The sequence below is a fragment of the Rhinopithecus roxellana genome, chromosome 21 (genome assembly GCF_007565055.1).
Source record: "Rhinopithecus roxellana isolate Shanxi Qingling chromosome 21, ASM756505v1, whole genome shotgun sequence".
NCBI classification, from domain to species: domain Eukaryota; kingdom Metazoa; phylum Chordata; class Mammalia; order Primates; family Cercopithecidae; genus Rhinopithecus; species Rhinopithecus roxellana.
Genome location: NC_044569.1, coordinates 40,540,950 through 40,559,936, shown reverse-complemented (window position 1 = coordinate 40,559,936; position 18,987 = coordinate 40,540,950).

Below are 18,987 nucleotides of genomic sequence, written 5' to 3'. Positions count from 1 at the left end.
GGTAAAGGGATCAATTCAACAGGAAGACCTAACTATCTTAAATATATATGCACCCAATACAGGAGCACCCAGATTCATAAAGCAAGTCCTTAGAGACTTACAAAGAGACTTAGACTCCCATACAATAATAATGGGAGACTTCAACACCCCACTGTCAACATTCGACAGATCAACGAGACAGAAAATTAACAAGGATATCCAGGAATTGAACTCAACTCTGCACCAAGTGGACCTAATAGACGTCTACGAAACTCTCCACCCCGAATCAACAGAATATACATTCTTCTCAGCACCACCTTGCACTTATTCCAAAATTGATCACATAGTTGGAAGTAAAGCACTCCTTTGCAAATGTACAAGAACAGAAATTATAACAAACTGTCTCTCAGACCACAGTGCAATCAAACTAGAACTCAGGACTAAGAAACTCAATCAAAACCACTCAACTACAGGGAGCCTGAATAACCTGCTCCTGAATGACTACTGAGTACATAACGAAATGAAGGCAGAAAGAGAGATGTTCTTTGAAACCAATGAGAACAAAGATACAACATACCAAACTTTGGGACACATTTAAAGCAGTGTGTAGAGGGAAATGTACAGCACTAAATGCCCACAAGAGAAAGCAGGAAAGATCTAAAATCGACACCCTAACATCACAATTCAAATAACTAGAAAAGCAAGAGCAAACACATTCAAAAACTAGCAGAAGGCAAGAAATAACTAAGATCAGAGCAGAACTGAAGGAGATGGAAACACAAAATGCCTTCCAAAAAATCAATGATTCCAGGAGCTGGTTTTTTGAAAAGATCAACAAAATTGACAGGCCACTAGCGAGACTAATAAAGAAGAAAAGAGAGAGGAATCAAATAGATGCAATAAAAGATGATAAAAGAGATATCACCACCGACCACACAGAAATACAAACTACCATCAGAGAATACTATAAACACCTCTATGCAAATAAACTAGAAAACCTAGAAGAAATGGATAATTTCCTGGACACTTACACTCTCCCAAGACTAAACCAGGAAGAAGTTGAATCCCTGAATAGACCAATAGCAGGCTCTGAAATTGAGGCAATAATTAATAGCCTACCAGCCAAAAAATGTCCAGGACCAGACGGATTCACAGCTGAATTCTACCAGAGGTACAAGGAGGAGCTGGTACCATTACTTCTGAAACTCTTCCAATCAATAGAAAAAGAGGGAATCCTCCCTAACTCATTTTATGAGGCCAACATCATCCTGATACCAAAGCCTGGCAGAGACACAACAAAAAAAGAGAATTTTAGACTGATATCCCTGATGAACATCGATGCAAAAATCCTCAATAAAATACTGGCAAACCGAATCCAGCAGCACATCAAAAAGCTTATCCACCATGATCAAGTGGGCTTCATCCTTGGGATGCAAGGCTGGATCAACACCCACAAATCAATAAATGTAATCCATCATATAAACAGAACCAAAGACCAAAACCACATAATTATCTCAATAGATGCAGAAAAGGCCTTTGGCAAAACTCAACAGCCCTTCATGCTAAAAACTCTCAATAAATTCAGTATTGATGGAACGTATCTCAAAATAATAAGAGCTATTTATGACAAACCGACAGCCAATATCATACTGAATGGGCAAAAACTGGAAGCATTCCCTTTGAAAACTGGCACAAGGCAGTGATGCCCTCTCTCACCACCCCTATTCAACATAGTGTTGGAAGTTCTGGCTAGGGCAATCAGGCAAGAGAAAGAAATCAAGGGTATTCAGTTAGGAAAAGAAGAAGTCAAATTGTCCCTGTTTGCAGATGACATGATTGTATATTTAGAAAACCCCATCGTCTGAGCCCAAAATCTCCTTAAGCTGATAAGCAACTTCAGCAAAGTCTCCGGATACAAAATCAATGTGCAAAAATTACAAGCATTGTTATACACCAGTAACAGACAAACAGAGAGCCAAATCAGGAATGAACTCCCATTCACAATAGCTTCAAAGAGAATAAAATACCTAGGAATCCAACTTACAAGGGATGTAAAGGATCTCTTTAAGGAGAACTACAAACCACTGCTCAGTGAAATCAAAGAGGACACAAACAAATGGAAGAACATACCATGCTCATGGATAGGAAGAATCAATATCGTGAAAATGGCCATACTGCCCAAGGTTATTTATAGATTCAATGCCATCCCCATTAAGCTACCAAAGACTTTCTTCACAGAATTGGAAAAAACTGCTTTAAAGTTCATATGGAACCAAAAAAGAGCCCACATTGCCAAGACAATCCTAAGTCAAAAGAACAAAGCTGGAGGCATCACGCTACCTGACTTCAAACTGTACTACAAGGCTACAGTAACCAAAACAGCATGGTACTGGTACCAAAACAGAGATATAGACCAATGGAACAGAACAGAGTCCTCAGAAATAATACCACACATCCACAGCCATCTGATCTTTGACAAACCTGAGAGAAACAAGAAATGGGGAAAGGATTCCCTATTTAATAAATGGTGCTGGGAAAATTGGCTAGCCATAAGTAGAAAGCTGAAACTGGATCTCTTCCTTATTCCTTATACGAAAATTAATTCAAGATGCATTAGAGACTTAAATGTTAGACCTAAAACCATAAAAACCGTAGAAGAAAACCTAGGTAATACCATTCAGGACATAGAGTGAACATGCAACCTACAGAATGGGAGAAAATTTTTGCAATCTACTTATCTGACAAAAGGTTAATATCCAGAACCTACAAAGAACTCAAACAAATTTACAAGAGAAAAACAAACAACATCATCAAAAAGTGGGCAAAGGATATGAACAGGCACTTCTCAAAAGAAAACATTCATACAGCCAACAGACACATGAAAAAATGCTTATCATCATTCACCATCAGAGAAATGCAAATGAAAACCACAATGAGATACCATCTCACACCAGTTAGAATGGCAATCATTAAAAAATCAGGAAACAACAGGTGCTGGAGAGGATGCGGAGAAATGGGAACACTTTTACGCTGTTGGTGGGACTTTAAACTATTTCAACCATTGTGGAAAACAGTGTGGCGATTCCTCAAGGATCTATAACTAGAAATAGCATTTGACCCAGCCATCCCAATACTGGGTATATAACCAAAGGATTATAAATCATACTGCTATAAAGACACATGCACACATGTGTTTATTGCAGCACTACTCACAATAGCAAACACATGGAACCAACCCAAATGTCCATCAGTGTCAGACTGGATTAAGAAAATGTGGCACATATACACCATGGAATACTATGCAGCCATAAAAAAGGATGAGTTAATGTCCTTTGTAGGGACATGGATGCAGCTGGAAACCATCATTCTCAACAAACTATCGCAAGAACAGAAAACCAAACACCGCATGTTCTCACTCATAGATGGGAATTGAACAATGAGATCACTTGGACACAGGAAGGGGAACATCACACACTGGGGCCTATTGTGGTGAGGGGAGATGGGGGAGGGATAGCATTAGGAGATATACCTGATATAAATGATGAGTTAATGGGTGCAGCACACCAACATGGCACATGTATACATATGTAACAAACCTACACATTGTGCACATGTACCCTAGAATTTAAAGTATAATAATAATAATAAAAGAAAATATAATCAAAAGTGTTTCCTAAAAAAATCAGAGTCAACCCATTATAATTAGTCAAATATCATCCACTGAGGTACTGCATTTCTTCAAATATTGCCCTCTTCTATTTCTCGTTTGCTATGTATTATTTCACAGAATGTACTTCAACCAATATGATTTCAGTAATAATAAATGCTGTTTAAAAAGACAGCTCAGTAGTAAAATCAAAGTCAAAATTTTTGTCATTTCATATACTCATGCCTGAAGTTAACATATTCAAGGGTCCACATGCTTCCAACCCTGTAACAATGTACTCAAGTTCTAGGGTTATTGTGTGGCAATACCAAGTGCTTTAGTAAAGGGTTTCTCAGACAGTTGTCTGTGGACCACCAGTCACAAAATCTCAAGGATGCTAATGAAAAGGATGGATTCTTGGCCCTGTCTTCAGACCTATTGAGTTAGAATATCTGGAGGGTATGTCTAATGAAGTTTAATTCTGGAAATAGCACTCATTGGATTAGAAGAAGCAGTTCATATCTTCAAGGTAGTGAAATTAAACACAAATAACTTGGCCCAACTGAAGTTTTATTTGTAATCACACCACTCAAGAACTAACAGTTGATTTGGGGACAGACAGATGAATAAGCATGTAATTATAATACAATGTGAGAATTCTGAAACAGGAAGTATTACATTATGCAGGATAAAAGAGGAAGTGACTTATTGCTTGCAGGGAGGGTTGGAAATGCTTCACTACTGGAAGATCAAGGAAGGAGTTGCTCATTAGAGACAGTGGAAGAGTCTCACTGAGCAGAGTAGCATAGGGAAGCAATTTAGCTGTGCTGGGTGAATTTTCCTTCATTGAGAGTACAAAGCCAGATCCAGCGTAAAGGGTAAAGAATCGATAAGAAATGGTTACCTTCTTGGGAAGATTTCCAAGCTACTCTTAAATTTTTAAGCAAAGTTTTATTATGATAAAAATATTAGCCAAAGATTGTTCTAGGGATGTTATAGTTTAGATATCTATCATCTCTAAATCTCATATTGAAATGTAATCCCTAATTGTATTAGTCTGTTTTCATGCTGCTAAAAGGACATACCTGAGAGTGGGTAATTTATTTAAAAAAAAAAAAAAAAAAAAGGTTTAATGGACTCACATTTGCACATGGCTAGGGAATCCTCATAATCATGGTAGAAGGTGAAGGAGAAGCAAAGGCATATCTTACATGGCAGCAGGCAAGGAGAAGTGCTGAGCAAAAGGAGAAAAGCCCCTTATAAAACCATCAGATGTCGTGAAAACTCACTCACTTTCCCAAGATCAGCACAGGGAAGAAACCTGACCCATGATTCAATTACCCCCCACCGGGTCCCTCTTATGACACGTAGGGATTATGGGAACTGCAATTCAAGATGAGATTTGGGTGGCAACACAGCCAAATCATATCATCAGTGTTGGAGGTAGGGCCTTGTGGGAGGTGACTGGATCATGGGAGTGAGCAGATTTCTCATGAATGGTTTAGCACCATCCTTTGGTGCTGTCCTCATGACAGAGAGTGAGTTCTCATGAGAGAGATCTGGTTGTTTAAAGAGAGTGGCACTTCCACTCACTCTCTATCTTGCTCCTGCTCTTGCCGTGTACTGCCTGCTCCTTCTTCACCTTCTGCCATGAGTAAATGCTACTGGAGACCTCTCTAGAAGCTGAGCCGATGCCAGCCCCATGCTTGTACAGCCTGCAGAACCATATGCCAATTAAACCTCTTTTTAAATCATTTACCCAGTCTTGGGTATTCTTTTATAGCAATGCAAGAACAGTTTAACACAGGGGATTATGGGTTACATGGGCTAAATTAGAAATAAGAGACCCAAAGATAAACCAAGAGGCATTTGTAGACCAGGCATACAGAGATGAGGACTGGATCTAAGTTAGGGGCTGTGTAAATTAGAACAAGAGGGTAAATAGAAATGGCATTTTGGAGCCAGAAACATCAGCACTTGGTAAATGTATTCTGACCTAACACTTGTACATGGAGTGACTCACTTTTCTATATTCATAGCTTAAGACTCAATCATTATTTTCTAAAATGAGATTTCATCCTTTTTGTGTATTTTGACTGTGGCAAACATAAAATCCTTCCCTGATGTGATGAATTATTTAAACACTATAACTTTATTAATACCTCTCCAACATGTAGCTCATATGGAAATATTCTTCCATTAAATTGTTGATAATGCCATAATAGACTAAGGAAAAATATATTCTACTGGTAATTATTTTGTGTCCTGAAGCTTCATTAAGCTCCTTCTCTAGGCTTCAGGAAGATGTATGTGCTGTATTAATGGTCTATCACCTAGTAACATGATTTTTAAAATGAAGGGTAAAATTACCAAGGCGCAATCCGTATGAATGATGGAGAAAGTGAGATAATGAAAACATAGTGTGGGACCCTCCTTGACACAATGTATCAGCTGAGGATGTGCAAATTAATTTAAGTATTAAATGCTTGGAACTCAAATCTTTCAAAGAGTTTTTTTTTTTTTCTTTTCCAGTTAGCATAGCACTTAGGTAGGACAAGGGTAACCTAGTCAAGTATTCTTAAAGAGACACTACATTAGAATTATACTATTTTTGATATAGAGGAAAACTACACAGATGCATAATTCTTTAGAGACTCAAGAATAGGAAGTCAGCAAACTGTGGCCAGCAGGGAAAATCCAGCCTGCTGCCTGTTTTTCCTAAGTAAAGTTTTACTGGAACACAATCACCCTCATTCATTCATGTATCATCACTGGCTGCCTTTGTGTTAAAACAGCAGGGTTAAATAGTTGCAACAGAGACTTTATGGTCTGCAAAGCCCGAAATATTTTTTGCTTGGGCTTTTATTGCCCCTTGCTTTAAAAATAAAAGTTTGTTGACCCTGCTCTAGAAAGAAAAATAGTATTAAAGCAGCACGAGAGGGTGGTCTATTCTAGTGCCTTTGAAGCTCCGTTTTTGCTCCTTCCTATTTCTAGATAGGGAATCAGAAATTATATCATTCACTAGTGTCCTTCTTACTGGTAAACATTAGGACTCAGTCATTCAAAGTCATTGAAATTGCTCCCTAACCTCAACCTTTCCGTACCATTCTTACCTGGTATTCTGAGCTCCAGCCACACTAGCCTTCGTGCTGTTTCTGAGAAACGCCATGTCGTCTTCATTTCAGGACTTTTCAGCAATCTGGAGTTCTCTTGCCCCGTATTTTCTCATGGATGGTTCCTTCAGTTCTCAGCTTCAATGCCCTATGCTCAGGGAGGGCTTTCCTGCTCACCAGATTCACAGCATTGTCCTCCTACTCCATCACTTGTTAACTCACTTCTCTCTTATATTTTTCCACTGCATGAATCACTCTCTGAAATGGTTTAGCCTACTTTTTACTTAGTTCCTATCTGTTTTCTTCATTAGACTGTCAACTCCAACACCTCGAGCACTGTCTGGCACATAAGAGGTCTCCATATTTGTGATGGTGGCTGTTGAAATGCTCTGCTGTAAGGCAAAGTAGGCAATACAATCCAGAGGGCAACAGAGCCTGATTTAGATTCGGAAATATATTTATCCTCATGTAAATTAATGTGTGGAAAAGTTCATAATTTCACAGACACTTAAGGTCTAATTTTACTTTCAAAATATTCCAGGGAAGCTCAACAAACTCCTGATTGAAAAATGTCTGTCTTAGTATGATTTTTAGAACATCTCAATATTCTGTTTTAAAAGTAAATACTCTATACCCTCTTCAGCTCCAAATTCTTGTCTAATGCTTGGGTTATTTTAGTAGCCATTTTTAGTCATTCCAGTTTTCAGCTATTACATTAACTTGAGAATGAAAGCAAAGTTACATAACAAGTGAACAGCCTCCTCAATTATGACTAACTTTATGTATTGGTCTTACCATTTGTATATGCAAGAATATATATGCTGAAAATCCTACTGAAACCTAAATGACCTCATTTTTAATCACTGAACTTCAATCCTTCTGGGCTTTCAAAGTAACCCTTTCTAGGAAAGAAGGCTCAGTTATATTTGCTGCTTTAATTTTCAGATAAAGTCCATCTACTGTGATATACTGTTCTCATTAGCTAAGCAAATGAGGTGACAGAATCTAGGTGGGCAATTCTTGGTGTGAAAGAAACAGCCATTTGACTCCAATTAAAGAGATATGGCTTGGTAAATCTCTAGCGCGTTCACAAATTCAGTGACACTGTTTCAGATGTTGTCAAGTAAACTTGATAGTACAGAATTAACAAAGAAAAAATGTACTCCAGCTAGCTTCCCTTGCTCAAGATACTTGGAATGGAGTGCGGGTTGCACAGCTTGTATTCTAGAGAGTTTGAACTTTTTCAATGTTAAACATTCCTAATTCAGCACAAAGAAGTGTTGTTTATGTAGTATTGTTGACTTATGAGACATTTTGGGCTCTGTGCACTTAAATACATCACCAGAGTTACTCTTTTAATTAGTAAGATGCTGGAGTACTATTTAGTAAATTAGTCCTGCAGTGAATTAAATGACCTCCTTTTCTTTGGGAAAACAAAACCAAAACTTTGTCTTCTTGTGAACTTAATTTATACCTAATTTGTGATCAGAGTTGATTTTGGTTTTAAAAACATATACTTTTATTTAAAGCTCACTTGTGACTTTTGCTCTGACTAGCATTAACTAGATTTACAAAACTGCTCGGTTTTCATACCCACTAGTATCAATTGGTAACACCATTGTTAGTCCTAGCTCAACCGTATTGGATTACTTGGTGTTAACTGGACATTTCTGTTAGGACACTTTTCTTGATATTGCAAAATCTCTGAGTTATGGACAAAATTGTGTCTGCCAAAATCATATGTTAGAACTCTAACCCCTATAGGGGTGACTATATTTGGAGACAGAGCCTCTGAGGAGGTGATTAATGTTAAGTGAAGTCATTAGTGTCCTTATAAGAAAGGAAGAAATGCCAGGGAGCGCTCTCGCGCTCTCTCTCTCTCTCTCTCTCTCTTTCTCTCTCTCTCTCTCTCTCTCTCTCTGTGTGTGTGTGTGTGTGTGTACACGTAGAGAAGAGGCTATTTAATAACACAGTGATAAGGCAGTTGTCTGCATATCAGGAAGTGAGACCTCACTGGAAATCAACCCTACTGGCATGATCTTGGACTTCTAGTCTCCATGACTGTGACGGGTAAATTTCTGCTATTTAAGTCCCCCAGTCTGTGGTATTTTTGAAACACATTCTTTATTTTAAGAAAGACGTTTGATATTTTTTATGCTTTTGAGCATGATGATCAGTGATGCTGCAGAGGACTATATAGGAAAAATCCTAGAGGAGTCCCTGAGAAGTTAAAACTATCATTGGAACATCTGAGAAGCCACACACCAACAACTAGGAATAAATGCACACTGAAGGCACATCAAAAAGCTTTCCACAAGTGATCTGGGTTTGATATAAATGTATTTGTTTTAAATCATATTCAGAATGGTTCAGGTAATAAATTATCGGAAGAATTTTATTAAGAGCTATAGGATTTACAGCTAATATTAGCAAGAGCTCCCAAGGTACTGCTAGAGTGAACTTTCAGTGTAATACACATTGATGCATAAAGGTAAGGGTGACCCTGCTGAGAAATGAAATACTGAGTCAGGTTATTTTCACACGGTCCTTGCCTGAGGTGAGTTTTAGTGTGGAATGGTCACCGGTTGGTTATAACAATCTGGGATGAAGGAGTGATGGGTGCATCCTGTAGGGTCCCAAGATGGTTGCTTAGTTCCAGGATAGTTTCTCTCCTGATCCTAAGCTCTCTGCTAGAGAAGAATTGTAATTTGGGCTGCTTGGCTTTTTTCATTCATACCCTCTTAGAATTATTTTTCTTTCAAAGTTGTGTTGTAGGTGAAAATCGCTGAGTCTTAGAAATATAGCTGAGAATGAGTAAGGAGAGAGAGTTGCTCCCCCTAAGCACATTCTCCCTCCCTGAAGGCCTTTTGAAGTGACCTCAGGAAGATCACAGCATAGAAGTTCCCCCCAGCTTCACCCCCACTACAGAAACACAACCAGAAACTATTCAAAGACAAAAATGCCATCCTGAATCCACCAGAACCTGGAGAAGAAGTGGAGATACCCACTGGGCACACAATTGAGAGAAGTTGCCAGCAGTAAGAGAAGCCGCCATTTGAGACTGCACCACACCTCCCTTAAGCCGTCAGAACTCCACTTCCAGAGAGTCTCCATGCCCAAGATTTCTGAGGTGGAAGGAGGGAATTGGAGGTAGACATTTGATCTCTGCACTAGCCAGGGAATCTTCCTGGGAAGCCCACTCTGGTCCTGTCCCATGGGAATCACTGGAAGTGCCAGCAGTGCTGAAGCACCTGGAGTAAATTGGGGGATGAAAAGCAGGGGTGCTGATTGCAGTGACTGGCATGGATACCTTGGCAGCTGCTCTGCAGTCTGATCAGCAGAAATACCATGCTGAGGAGACTGGCTGGTGCCACAGGGCTGCAGAGGGCACAATAAATCCCTGGCTGGATATCCCACAAAACCCCGCTGCTTGAGTGCAGCCTTGCCCTGACTGGGAAACAATTGAAAGGTCAGTAATTAAGCTCCAGGTTTGTTTAAATCTTCCCCAGACAGGGCAATTAGTTCCTGTGCAGTGTTTTAGTTCTGGTGCTCACTAGAAGTCCTCCCCAGAATAGGAAGCCACAGCAGACCAATAATTAAGTTCTGATTTTAAGCAGTAATTGTCTAAAACCACCAAAGAACACCTGCAAAAGCTGGAAGGGGTGGCTGTCTTCTCCAATGCACAGATATCAATGTAAAGACACAAGAATTATGAAAACTCAGGGAAATATGACACTCCCTAAAGAAACCAACAACGCTCCAGTAATGGACCTGGAATTAAAGATCTGTGATATGTCCAACAAAGAATTCAGAATTATCCTTTTAAATGCCTTTCAACTGTTTTTAAAAACTGTGTTGGCTCCCCCACCAACCTGTCTTGCAAGTCTACCTCTTTGGTCTGACTTGCTGATGTTAGGCCCTGCAGAGTTAGTCAAGGTTAGATTATGTGGGGGTTTGTAGATGACGGCAGTGAGTTTGGATTTTCTTTCCTCTGTGCCATCAAAAAGAAGCACAATGACATTGCTTGGTTTACGTTTTAAGTAAATGTTTGGAATAGATCATAGCAGGTTAAGAATGAAATTAGGGAGACCAGTTATGCTGCTTCAGTAGAAGAGGCAAAAAACCATGGTACCTGGATAAAGGTGGCAGTGGTGAACACGGAAAACAGTGGATGGATGCGGGTAATAATTTGGAGACAGAGCCAATAGAAGCTGCTGCTGAACTGAATGAGAGGGTGGTGATACAAGAGAAAAGGCAGAATTGAGGATGACATCTGCATCCGGGGCTTCAGTAATTGGGTAGTGGTTCCATGCACAGAAATGGAAAGTGTTGTGTGAAGCAAGTTTTCAGAGGAAAATTAAGAATTCCCTTTTGGACTTGTTAGTTTTCAGATTCCTGTTAAATATCCAAATGTCAGACAGTTAGATTCACTAGCATGGAGTTCAATGAAGTGAGTTCCTTGAGATATAAATTTGGAAGTTACACTTTTAAATGCTCAACTGGCATTTAAAGTCATGGGTATGGATGAAATCACCTGGGGCGAGGAATTAGGTAAGGTGAAAAATAAACAGATTAATCCACCATCCTCGTCCTCAAATAATGTAGGTGAGAAAATATACATCTATATATCTATATGTATACCTATATATGATTATATAAGTAGTAGAACTCCAAAGTCACTCACTGCCTCCAAGCTCCACTTTTGTTCTTCAAACTGCAGATAATTTATTCCCTGATAAGGTAGTTGAATCTACAGCCAAACTTTGGCCTCTTTCCTGCTTTCCTTGTTTGAATCAGCTTGACCTTGAATTGGCAGGAATAATTGAATCTTCCATTATTTTAGTAAACAAAAACAAAAACAAAACAAAACAATCACCATTACCCCATGAAGCTTTTCTTTTCTGCACACAGCTAAAACATCTGAATATGGTGCTCCAGAATCCTCTTGTAATTCAGCAGATTTGGTGACATCAAAAATATTTTATACTTGAGAATAATAGTTTATCTAGAACAAATAAAGAATTCTTGATTCAGTGTGATATACTGGTACTCTCCTCCCACCCCGCATGGATGTTTGCAGGCATCTGCCCAAATAATGGGCATCCTCATCCTGCCTGATTCATTAAGGAAAAACAAGTTCACCTGACAATGTAAATAAAGACGGGAGAAGGAGAAATGGCAAGGTAGAAGTAGCATTTTATAATTCCCAAAAAGTGAGAAACAGCATTTCATTTTAAAAAAGAAAAATGTGCTCTTCAAAAAATGATTTTCAATTTCACCTTTAAGATCTGCTATCCCTTCACAAAGAATAACTTCCCTCACCTTTGCTTTTGTTAAGTTTTATAATGTCACTATTTAATGTTTTAGAATTTGGGCTAAATAAAAGTTGCATTTTTGAGAAACTTGAACAAGGGCAAGGATTTTTCTTTTCTTTTTTTTTTTTTTTTTTTTAAACAGTGATAACAGTAGCAAATATAACTGCAGAGATTGCTTTTACTTTTTAAAAAAATTTAATTTTAAGTTATGGGATACATGTGCAGGACATGCAGGTTTGTTACATAGGTACACGTGTGCCATGGTGGTTTGCCATACCTATCAACCCATCCCCTAGGTATTAAGCCTCACATGCTTTAGCTATTTATCCTGATACTCTCCCTCTTCACCGTGCCCCCTCAGCAGGCCCCAGTGTGTGTTGTTCTCCTCCCTGTGTCCATGTATTCTCACTGGTCAGCTCCCACTTATAAGTGAGAACATGCAGTATTTCATTTTCTGTTCCTGTGTTAGTTTGCTGAGAATAATGGCTTTCAGCTACATCCATGTCCCTCCAAAGGACATTATCTCATTCCTTTTTATGGCTGCATAGTATTCTATGGTGTATATGTAGCACATTTTCTTTATCTAGTCTATCATTGATGGGCATTTGTGTTGATTCCATGTCTTTGCTATTGTGAATAGTGCTGCAAATGAACATACATGAGCATGTATCTATTATAATAGGATGATTTATATTATTTTGGGTATGCACTCAGTAATGAGATTGCTGGGTCAAATGATATTTCTGGTTCTAGGTCTTTGAGGAATCACCACACTGTTTTCCACAATGGTTGAACTAATTTACATTTCCACATGTAAAAATGTAAAAACATTCCTATTTCTCCATAGCTTTGCCAGCATCTGTTGTTTCTTGACTTTTTAATAATCACCATTCTGACTGGCATGAGACGATGTCTCATTGTGGTTTTGATTTTCATTTCTCTAATGAACAATGATGTTGAGCTATTTTTCATGTCTTTATTGGCCACATAAATGTCTTCTTTTGAGAAGTGCCTGTTCATGTCCTTTGCCCACTTTTTAATGGGGTTGTTTGGTTTTTTCTTGTAAATTTAAGTCCTCTGTAGATTCTGGATATTAGACCTTTGTCAGCTGATAAACTGCAAAAATTTTCTCCCATTCTGTAGGTTGTCTGTTCACTCTGGTGATAGTTTCTTTTGCTGTGAAGAAGTTCTTTAGCTTCATTAAATCCCATTTGTCAATTTTTGCTTTTCTTGAAATTGCTTTTGATGATTTCATCATTAAATGTTTGCATGTGCCTATGTCTTGAATGGTATTGCCTAAATTTTCTTCTAGGGCTCTTATAGTTTTGGGTTTTACATTTAAGTCTTCAATTCATCTTGAGTTAATTTATATATAAGGTGTAAGGAAGGGGTCAAGTTTTAATTTTCTGCATATGGCTAGCCAGTTCCTCCAGCACCATTTATTAAATATGAAATCCTTTCCCTATTGTTTGTTTTTGTCAGGTTTGTTGAAGATCAGGTGGTTATAGATGTGTGGTCTTATTTCTGAGATCTCTACTCTGTTCCATTGGTCTACGTGACTATTTTTATATCAGTACCATGATGTTTTGGTTACTATAGCCTTGTAGTATAGTCTGAAGTTGGGTAATGTGATGCCTTCACTTTGTTTTTTTTGCTTAGGATTGTCTTGGCTACATGGGCTCTTATTTTGTTTCGTGTGAACTTTAAAGTAGTTTTTTCTAATTCTGTGAAGAATGTCAATGGTAGTTTAATGGGAATAGCATTGGTTCTATAAATTACTTTGAGCAAAAGCTGGAAGCATTCCCCTTGGAAACAGGCACAAGACAAGGATGCCCTCTCTCACCACTCCTATTCAACATAATATTGGAAGTTCTGGCCAGGACAATCAGGCAAGAGAAAGAAATAAAGCATAGTCAAATAGGAAGAGAGGAAGTCCAACTGTCTCTGTTTGCAGATGACATGATCCTATATCTAGAGAACCCTATTGTCTCAGCCCAAAAGTTTCTTAAGATGATAAGCAACTTCAGCAAAGTGTCAGGATACAAAAGCCATGTGCAAAAATCACAAGCATTCCATACAGCTACAACAGACAAGCAGAGAGCCAAATCACAAATGAACTCCCATTCACAATTGCCACAAAGAGAGTAAAATACCTAAGGATACAGCAAACAAGGGAAGTGAAGAAACTCTTTTAGGAGAACTACAAAACACTGCTCAAGGAAATCAGAGAGGACACAAACAAATGGAAAAGCATTCCATGATCATGGATAGGAAGAATCAATGTCGTGAAAATGACCATACTTTTGCTTTTATTCCTCCTCACCACACTTTCCACACACCAAAGCATGAAAGAGGGAAATGTATCCAAGTGAAGCTGAAAGGGATATGTCAGGCTACAATCCATCCATAGGAGGTAGATCCATAGGAGGTAGACAAGAAGCTTAGGATCAGGAGTGCCAAAGGGAGCTATCTTTATGTCCAACCACCCTCTCTCTTATTCCGTGAGAACAACTGGTGGATAAGAGAGAAAAATACATAATTTGAGTAATGTAGAAAAAGCTTTATATTTTATATTGCTTTTTTGTCACAGAAAAGCTGGTTCTAGTTAACATTTTCCTCCTAACAACTCACCTCTAACATCTGAAAAACGGTACAAATATCATTGGTAAAATATGCTTTCCTAATAGGAAAACATCCTGTTCCTGACATTAAGGATGGCCATAGAACTACATTCATTCATCTATTCTCTTCTCATTTTGTTTATCTTCTCATTAAATTTACCTAGCACTTGCCTGACAAAAATGCACTTAACTTCTTCTCTAGGCCTTCAGCTCTGCTACTGGGGCCTCTTTGAGAAGTATCAAAGTGGTTTCCAGGTCACCAGAGCACTGGATCCCCATGCTGATTCCATTCCAATAGGCTATGATAGCAGTCCCATAATCATAATTTATGAACACTAATGTCCTTGTCTAGACAGGAATAATTGACCTATCATTCCTAATCCCATTATTCACTTTCCAGGTCTATAAACTGTCTAAAAGTGAATGAGTTTAAAAACATCACTGAATGTTCCTGATAATTAGTTAGAAAGGAGTCTATAATGCAAATGTGTGCACATTCAAAAAAATTGCCCCTCCTTCATTATATAGATTATGTGAGACCGTAGCCGTTGGCATTTATTGAAGTCTCTTTATTCATTAGAGAAAAGCTAATTAGTCTTTCATTATGCAAGAAATGTTTGGTTTCCCACTTGCACATAGAAAAATACAGAATCACTAGCAAAGAGACAAAATATCCCTTTACTGTATTTGGTTCCCACCCTTAACATGGTTCATGAGCTGATAGAGTAGAATATTGAGAAGAAACAACAGGGGTTCTTTCCCCGACTCTCATGACATCCAATTATATTTCACAGTAACCCTGCAGGGTCTGCTTGAAATCCTCATGTCTTAATGCCATGCTCATTAACACAGAAAAGACAATGAAAACAATGACCTTTAAAATGTATATCTTTCTAATTGTCTGCTGACAGTCTCTCTTTGCAGCTACACTGTTTGTTTGAGTAAAACCCATGATTGACAAATATCTCAAAGTTCAATTCCCCTGGGACTCTACCAAATGACTAGCAAAATGTGCTTTGACATTCTTAAGTCTTAGAGGTTTATGTCTTGTACCAAAATATTGTGTGAGATTTATTGAAATCAAATAGAATTTTGTTGGAAGAGATAGAGGTAAAATTACATATCTATTGATATGGGATGGGACAGGGAAGTGCTGGGTAGAGACGGGCAGGGTCCCGGGCGAGTGCTCCATCCTCTGGTCTGTGCCCAAAGACATAAGTGAGAACAGGCACTTCTATTTTCCACCCAAATGTTACATTTTCCAAGACCATTCTGGCCCACTACACACCCCCATCCTATGCCCATATAAACCCAAGACCTTTATAGTGAACACACACACAAGCAGCTAAAAGTCGAGACCAGCAGACCAGCAATGGCAGAACAATGCAGCAGAGCAAGAGAGAAGAAGAGGGACGTCTGTATGTCCAGAAGAGTTCAGGGGGCTTGTTGGAGAAGAGTCCAGCCACTGGGTGGCCCAACACCAGGGGAAGACCACCTTCCCACTTCATCCCCCTCTTCTGGCTCCCCATCCATCTCACCGAGGCCACCCCCACCACTCAGTAAAACTTTTCACTCATCCTTCGAGCCCACATGTGATTCATTCTTTAAGGACACTGGACAAGAGCTCAGGATACAGAAGGCTGTCACACTGGCCCTCTGCTCTTGTGAAAAGGCAAGGGTTTATTGAACTGATGAACATACAAGCCACCTGCAGATGGCAAATCTGAAAGAGCTTTATAACCCACGCCCACTTGGGCTTCAGAAGTTAGACACCTGCCCCTAAATGCTACTTTGAGGCCAGAGCCCAGAAGCACTGGCTCCAGCCTCTGCACTGCCCATCTGTATGCTCCCCTTTGAGGTTTGAGCTGCTGGGCGACTAAGCATGCCAGCCACACCCCTGTCGCATATCGTGCCAGGAGAATCAGAGAACTCTCCTGTTTCACTCTGATATGTCCTGAGAGCAGAAATCATTCTAGTTGAATCAATATAGAGATAATAAAGTCTTCTGGCAACTCATAGACATCGAGGTTACGCCATTTTTGACTGTTACTATGCAAAGGTTTTAAGGCAGCCTCTTTGGCTAATAAGATTAATGCTCTCAGTCAGACAAACTGTAATATCCAGAATGAATTCTCTTCAGGACACTTTTAATTGGTACTTTTATGCCAAGTGTTATCATATATTTTATCTTGTTTCCATGGCTAATGCAATAACTGTCTGGTAGCACTCATAGTTTAAACGTTGCTTCAAATAGGTTATTTTATTTTGGAAATATGCATGTATTATATTTGAAAAATCTATATCAAATTGATTTTTGAAACATCCTTCTATCAGAAATTTTTCTTTCAGTAGACAAAAATTCAGTAAGTTTTAGAATAATTTATCTGTATAGCTAACAAGCTCCTGTGCTCAATAACAAGGTAATATATACTCTTTTCAGAATATGTAAAAAATTTACCAGATTTTACTATAGAATAGGGAAAAATATTTCAAGAATTTTCTAAGGACAGTTAACATTCAGAACAACATGTCTGAGACTATTACAATAAAATTCGAAGCCAGTTAGAATGATCTAAATCTCTCTACCTTTCTCAAACTAATAAAACCAAGGAGGACAAATAAAATCACATATAACCTGCAGAGTAAAAGATAGCAAATTTTATAAACCTTTGTTTATAGAGTAAACAATAGAGTAAAAGATAGCAACTTTTATAAACCTAGAAATACAGAGTAAAAGATAGCAAATTTTATAAACCTAGAAATAGAGTAAAAGCAAATTTTATAAACCTAGAAATACAGAGTAAAAGATAGCAAATTTTATAAACCTAGAAATACAGAGTAAAAGATAGCAAATTTTATAAACCTATAAATAGAATTTTCATGTAAATTTGAAAATGAATGAATACCAGAAGATCACTGGAACCTCCCAGAGTGGAGTTAGGTGGAGACTGCACAGAAGAATGAAAAGAGCAGTGGGTCCCAGCAGTGGCAGAACACACTACCTGAAGGAGAGAATCCCTCTCAGAAAGAGGAAATATTTAGGATGAGTCAAATAGAGCAGGGCTACCTGAAAATCAAAATGAAGGGAGTTGGTAGGCATGTGGAACAGAGATGAAGTATTGGCAAAGCATCACTTCTGGGGAGAGAATGCAGCTTAGAAGGGGGAATGTCCTGTGGAGGCTTAGTCCAAAGGTAAAGACAAAGACGCCATCAAATGGTGGACGATTCCTAAGAAAGCAGATGATGTCACAGAATTGAACCTATCTCCTTCAACACTTGTGCCATTTATTTAAGCCAGGTTTTATTGAGGGGCAATTTACATCAAGAAAAATTCATTCTGATTACATGTTAATGTTTGATGAAATTTGACAAGCCTACAATCATGTGACCCCCCCCTCCCCACGTCACAATTAAGATACAGAATATTTTCTTCATCCTGAAAATACCCTGTGCCCTTTGTGGTCCTTTCCCCAGCTCCTGGGAACCACTGACCTCTTTCTTGTTTCTGTTGTTTTTGCCTCTTTCAGAACATCATATAAATAGATCATAATATGTAGTCTTTTGAATGTGGCCTTTTTCACTTAGCATAATGCTTTCGAGATTTGTTTTATTTTAATTGCTAAATAGTAATTCATTGTATGCTTACACTCCAACTTGTTTACCTGTTCATCAGCTGATGGACATTTGGGTTGTTTGCATGATTATGAATAAGTCACTATAAACAATCACATATATTTTTTGGTATGGACATCTTTATTTTTTCTTGGTAAATGAAAAAGCAGATTTTATGTGTCAACTTGGCCACGCACACGGTGCCCAGCTATTTGGTCAAATGTTATTCTGAGTGTTTCTGTGTAGGTGTATTTGGATGAGATTAATATTTATATAAGTAAGCTGAGTACAGCAAATTGCCCTCCCTAATGTGGGTGTACTTCATCCAACCAGTTGAAAGCTTGACTATAACAAAAAGATCAGCTTCCCTTGAGGGAGAGAGATTCCTGCTGCTTGACTGCCTTGGGCAAGGGAGATTAGCTTTTCCCTACCTTTGGACCGAAACTTTGGTACTTCCTGGGTCTCAACTCTACCAGCTTTTGGACTGGAACTATATTATTGGCTCTCCTGATTCTAGGCCCTCAGACACAAACTAGAAGTAACTCATAGTTTTTCCCGGGTCCTAAGCTTGCTGATTCAGCTTGTAGATTTTGGGACTTGTCAGTCTCTATAATTGCATGAACAAATTCCTTATAATAAATCTGTCTGTCTCTCTCTCTGTCTCTCTCTCTACACACACACACACACACACACACACACAC